Raw genomic sequence first — 5,355 nt, forward strand, 5'->3', positions numbered from 1 at the left:
ACACACACACACACACACACACACACACACACACACACACACACACATATACATACATACATACATACATACATAAATATTTACACACATACACATATATCACTCGGACCTAATTGCCGGAGAGACAGTGGAAAGGGAATTTAATGAAAGTCGAGTCTGACTCCAGAATCGAGAGGTTTATAAAAATATAAACAATACAAGAATACCAGAATGTATGATTTCCATTCATAATTTGCCTTCCAGAACTTTCGACGAATTTATGAACTGCTTCAAGAGATATGCGCTTGTTTGCTTAGATCATTATAAATTAATACATTTCAAGAGATGCCCGGTAAGTAGCTTTCATTCTCTTCCTTATATTTCCAGTAAAAATGAGCGACTGAGAAATTAACGATTCAAACAGTTTTGTTTTATTTAAAACATCTAAACAATCATTAATTTTCCTTACTTCACTATTGAAGGAAGAATCGAGAGAAGAAAGCGCAAATTATATTTAGTTACGATTTTCTTTTCTTTCAATTGAATACTAAATAATGGGGCATAGTAGGTACCGCGATGAAATAAACGTAATGAACCTGAAAATCTATATTGTTTTGTTTGTGAGATTTCTAATCGATTGTAGCATTACGCCTTCTATATTCAGTAGAGGATAATTTTTGACATGGGAATATGACTGAAAATCTATTATTGGCTTTTCACAATAATTCAACATATTTTACAGAGTACTCATCCGCCAGAGACGGATTTGTGCAATATAGTTGGAGTAAGCAAAACATTTCTATTGCCGCCGAGTCTTCAATATATGACAACGATTTCGATGTCAATTCACTGCAATACCCTCGCAACATTCATGTTTTAAACACCGCTCTGTATTTGTTATTACTAACATAGCATGGTAAACCATTTCAATATGGCTACAATAACGGTAACATAGGCATAAAATATAATGCAAAGCCTCCGGAACGCAAATGGGCATATTATAACGTCCTAAATAAAATAGAAGTGTTCACAGTAAAATAAACGCGTGAGCTATGTACTAAATATTCCTTGTTTGGGAATGTTAAAAGATGGTTTCAATGTAAGGGCAGTTTTAGCAAATTTCATTAAGAAACCGCGTAGTCACAATAACATACAATTTCACATTAAGCATAGGAATTAGAATTATGAGAATGAGCTGATTGTTTCATAAGACGAATGTGCTAGAGTTATCCGTCCAGGTATATTTTGAATATATTTTAATAGTGTACATATGTATAATCTTCATAAAACATATGATATAATATTTATGGCGTTACATGCCGGTCGCAAATAAAATGATGTGTATGCTTGATTAATATATTCTGTGTCTATATAATCGAAAAACAAAAGCATAGGCCATTCGAAAATTAATGGAAGTAATATGAATAGCAGAGTAAAACGTCTCACAAGTAAAACGGTCCCCTAATTCACATTATATTATTGTTTTTTTTTTGTTAAATTTCGAATAACGAATCTTTTTTTCTATTTACAGCAGCCAGCCAGTATTCGGAGCTGCTATTGTAACTCTATTACTCACACATACATAATAATTTATGTATTTATTATGGCTCTATAAATACGTTTGTGTCGTAATAACAAGATTCTAATATTACAAGAGGTCGACTTCACTGCAGATGTCTACAATTTCATACGTGACATTGAGGATATCTAATAATGTACTACATTGTATGCTTTAAATATAGATTAAAATATCTTTCTATTTCAACGACTTTTACTGCGTCAGTTTTTGTAATTTTCAAATTGTTTTAAATTCAATATTCCAAGTATTCACTCGGATGAAAATGGTGCCATACAAGCAGAATCAATAATTGTAAGAAAGGAAGAAATTGTTTTACGTTTCACTGTAAGCCTGAAATTGAGCATCAATTAAGATTTAGCATTATGGATCGTGAAGCATAACTTAATAGAAATACTACAATAAGTAGGCCCACACGAGATACTATGACATATATTTTCGAAATAAAATCTCTTACGACAATGCATACATTTGAGTGCGAGTCATTAAACGGCACGGTCAGGGATTGGAAAGTATTTGGAAAATAATTCTTCATATATAAAGATGTGATACAGTTCTATATTTAAGAGATGAGGAATTATTTACATTATTTACATTATCTACATTTGACGGATATTCGTCCTCATCTTGTTTGTTGTTAACACAACGTTTCGGCTGATATACCCTCCAGCCTTCGTCAGGTGTCAGGTGTCTTAGTAACATCGATAGGAATGAGAACCCAGGTTCGAAATTTCCCCAAGACACCTGACGAAGGCTGGAGGGTATATCAGCCGAAACGTTGTGTTAACAACAAACAAGATGAGGACGAATATCCGTCAAATGTAAATAATGTAAATAATGTAAAGATGTGATGTATTCTAATTTTAGAGTAGTATTTAAAGAATGTGGACAAGCATAACTGTGATGAAAGCAATACCATCTTCCATTAGTATTGCTATATCTCATGTGGTGATAAAGAGTATAGCTGTCGGAATATCTCAATTAAAATTTGAGTACTCCTTATTTAGATTTGTAATTGTAACTTTCGGGTAATTTAAATATTATGGGTATAAATTATATAATATGTGTGTGTGCTCACATCTACAACACAGAATATATGACCATTATCCATGAATATAATGCACGTTTTACATTTTATTTCGTTCTAAATGGCGTGTTTTTAGGTGAGGAAAAGGAGCTAGCTAGAAAGGTATGTTATGTATAATACTTGAAGCAAAATAATGAACGGAAATAAACATTATTTAACATTTTCAATTAATGCAAATCCTTGGAAGTACGAAGATTTACGACGTTATCTCAGAAGGAATAGAAAAGATATAGACAAAAAAAGTTAATCCGTGCTGTACTGGCGTGGATTTAATAAAATGTTTATCCCTCCAACCGAAATTGCTTGCCTTGTGACAAAATTTGAAACCATTACTCTTTTACTATTTTAATTGTTTCAGTCATTTGACTACGGCCATGCTTGTGCACCGCCTTTAGTCGAGCAAATCGACCCAGGACTTACTCTTTGGAAGCCTAGTACTTATTCTATCGGTCTCTTTTGTCGAACCGCTAAGTTACGGAGACGTAAACACACCAGCATCGGTTGTCAAGCGATGTTGGGTGGGGGGACAAACACAAACACCCACACACATGTACATACATTTACATACATATATATACGGCAGGGTTCTTTCAGTTTCCGTCTACCAAATCCACTCACAAGGTTTTGGTCGGCCCGAGGCTATAGTAGAAGACACTTGCCCAAGGTACCACGCAATGGGACTGAACCCGGAACTATGTGGTTGGTAAGCAAGCTACTTACCACACAGCACTCCTACGCCTATAATGTGGGATGCTTACAGCACCTAGGTTTCCCAAGCGGTCACCCATCTAAGTACTCACTAGATTCGACGTTGCATAACTTCGGTGATCGGACGAGAACCGGTGCTATCAGCGTGATATGGCCACAAACAAGATGCTTTAGATGCTTTATTTAAATGCTTTACATTTCTCCACGCCACCTAACATTTTCTAAAGTATAATAAAGTGTAACATAAATCGGTAATGCTTTCAGCGACGTTGAACGGTCAGAAATATATCACGTTCTTCCTTAATAAAATGGAGACATAAAGACCATTCAGACTGAACACATTGTACATGTAATACTAACTCCTTCAACGCTGTACTGGTACAAACATCTATCACATTTTTATGGAAATACTATTTCCTTGGTCACTCTACAGCAATAAAACTTGAATATATATCATGATATAACATGGCATAAATGAATTTTACAACCCTACCTCGTCACTTGTTGTATGATATCCTATATGATATTAAATTATCAAAGAAATACCATGTGTACCAAGAAGAGTTATACCGATAACTAAAAAGCAATAGGAAACATATAGATATAGAGGTAAGATACGTCGGCAGAATTTGAAGAGTTCATCACGAAATTACACGATGATATATGGCATATTCATTTTCCTTATCATTTCTAGTAATTAGCTATATGATAATTTTAATTAATATCTATGAGCAGAATATAGAAACGATATAAATGATGTGTTAATACGACTCATCTTTTTCTTACTCATTTTCTCTCATCAGGCATACACACATGCACACATACGTATACACACACACACACACACACACACACACACACACACACACACACACACACATATATATATATATATAGTAGTTCTATGCTGTCAACTTAATGTGACTGCTATTTTGCCCGAGGAAGCAGCACCGCTTCCTGTCGGCCTTGACACATTTCCTGTGTCCTTATATTTACAAGGGGGAGACAAGCACCCCCCACCCAGCTAAGCCTGCATCCAGCGATATGTTTCTGAGTCTTTGCTCGTCATCAGTCTTGAATAGCAATAGCCTGCTAATTGGAAATGCCTGTCAAGCTCTTGTAAACATATAATAATTCCAGTGAAACACATTCACAGATTGTTATATGTAATTCTTTCCGGTATCTCCCTGAGAAATGCAAAGCAAATGTGAAAAATTAAACGGTCTTGTGTAGCCAACGAGAAATCAGGATCACTCCCATATTCCACCAGAGTGTTAATATTTATGCTAGAGGCTTATTGGAGGTGTTGAAGATAATGTTTAATCCCTGAATATATGAATTACGCACATTCTGAAAGAGACGAAATCACTCAAGGAGCAGGTGTATCTACCGAAATTGCTTACCTTTTCAGACAGCTTGAAACGAATATTCAGATGGCTTAAATTCTTCCATTTCATCTCAATCTTCCTCACATACAATATGAAAAGTTGATGTATCCTGTGACTATGAATGGTGACAAAAATATACAATATTTTTTCTCAGTAAAATGGAGACCTGAAAAATCAATAAATTCAGACGGAACCCACTGTATATACAATATTGATTTCCTCCATTATGTACAGGTACATGTATTATGAAATAGCATGTCATAGATCAAATTTACTAACCTTCTTCGTAAGTTGAAACACATGTTACATCTTTATATGAATTTATAAAAGAAACTGCATTGCGTAAGTCGCGCGAATATGAAGACTTCATCACGGAATTACACAATGTTATATTCTATACTTATTTTCTTTCTCATTTCTCGTAAGTAGCATTAAGATAATTATTTCTGAATTTTCATTAATATTTGTGCGTCGAATATAAGTGATGTAGTAATAGAGTTAATCTGATTCATGTTTTTCTTACTGATATTCTCTCCCCATGCATACACACATGCATACATATGTAAGCATTATATGCATGTATATGTATATATATATATATATATATATATATATAT

At 34.3% G+C, this 5,355-nt stretch overlaps 3 long non-coding RNA genes and 1 pseudogene across 5 annotated transcripts in view; 2 read left to right on the forward strand and 2 right to left on the reverse strand.

Annotated features, from left to right (window-relative positions):
- Window positions 1-1,744, forward strand: part of LOC128249761 (uncharacterized) — a 4,620-nt gene extending 2,876 nt beyond the window's left edge. The window contains exons 2-3 of the long non-coding RNA XR_008265860.1: window positions 244-331; window positions 1,511-1,744. This is a non-coding gene — a long non-coding RNA (uncharacterized LOC128249761). The remainder of the gene's footprint in view (window positions 1-243; window positions 332-1,510) is intronic.
- The window catches only part of LOC128249764 (uncharacterized), a 14,819-nt gene that overhangs the window by 3,345 nt on the left and 6,119 nt on the right, over window positions 1-5,355 (reverse strand). For both annotated transcript variants that reach the window (XR_008265864.1, XR_008265865.1), the window contains one exon: window positions 4,754-4,904. This is a non-coding gene — a long non-coding RNA (uncharacterized LOC128249764). The remainder of the gene's footprint in view (window positions 1-4,753; window positions 4,905-5,355) is intronic.
- On the reverse strand, window positions 3,394-3,512 carry LOC128249970 (5S ribosomal RNA; annotated as a pseudogene).
- Window positions 4,409-5,355, forward strand: part of LOC128249762 (uncharacterized) — a 5,952-nt gene continuing 5,005 nt past the window's right edge. Inside the window, exon 1 of one of the 2 annotated variants that reach the window (XR_008265862.1) lies at window positions 4,409-5,159. This is a non-coding gene — a long non-coding RNA (uncharacterized LOC128249762). The remainder of the gene's footprint in view (window positions 5,160-5,355) is intronic. The other variant, XR_008265861.1, reaches the window with a different exon arrangement.

Source organism: Octopus bimaculoides, chromosome 18 (genome assembly GCF_001194135.2).
Source record: "Octopus bimaculoides isolate UCB-OBI-ISO-001 chromosome 18, ASM119413v2, whole genome shotgun sequence".
Taxonomy (NCBI): domain Eukaryota; kingdom Metazoa; phylum Mollusca; class Cephalopoda; order Octopoda; family Octopodidae; genus Octopus; species Octopus bimaculoides.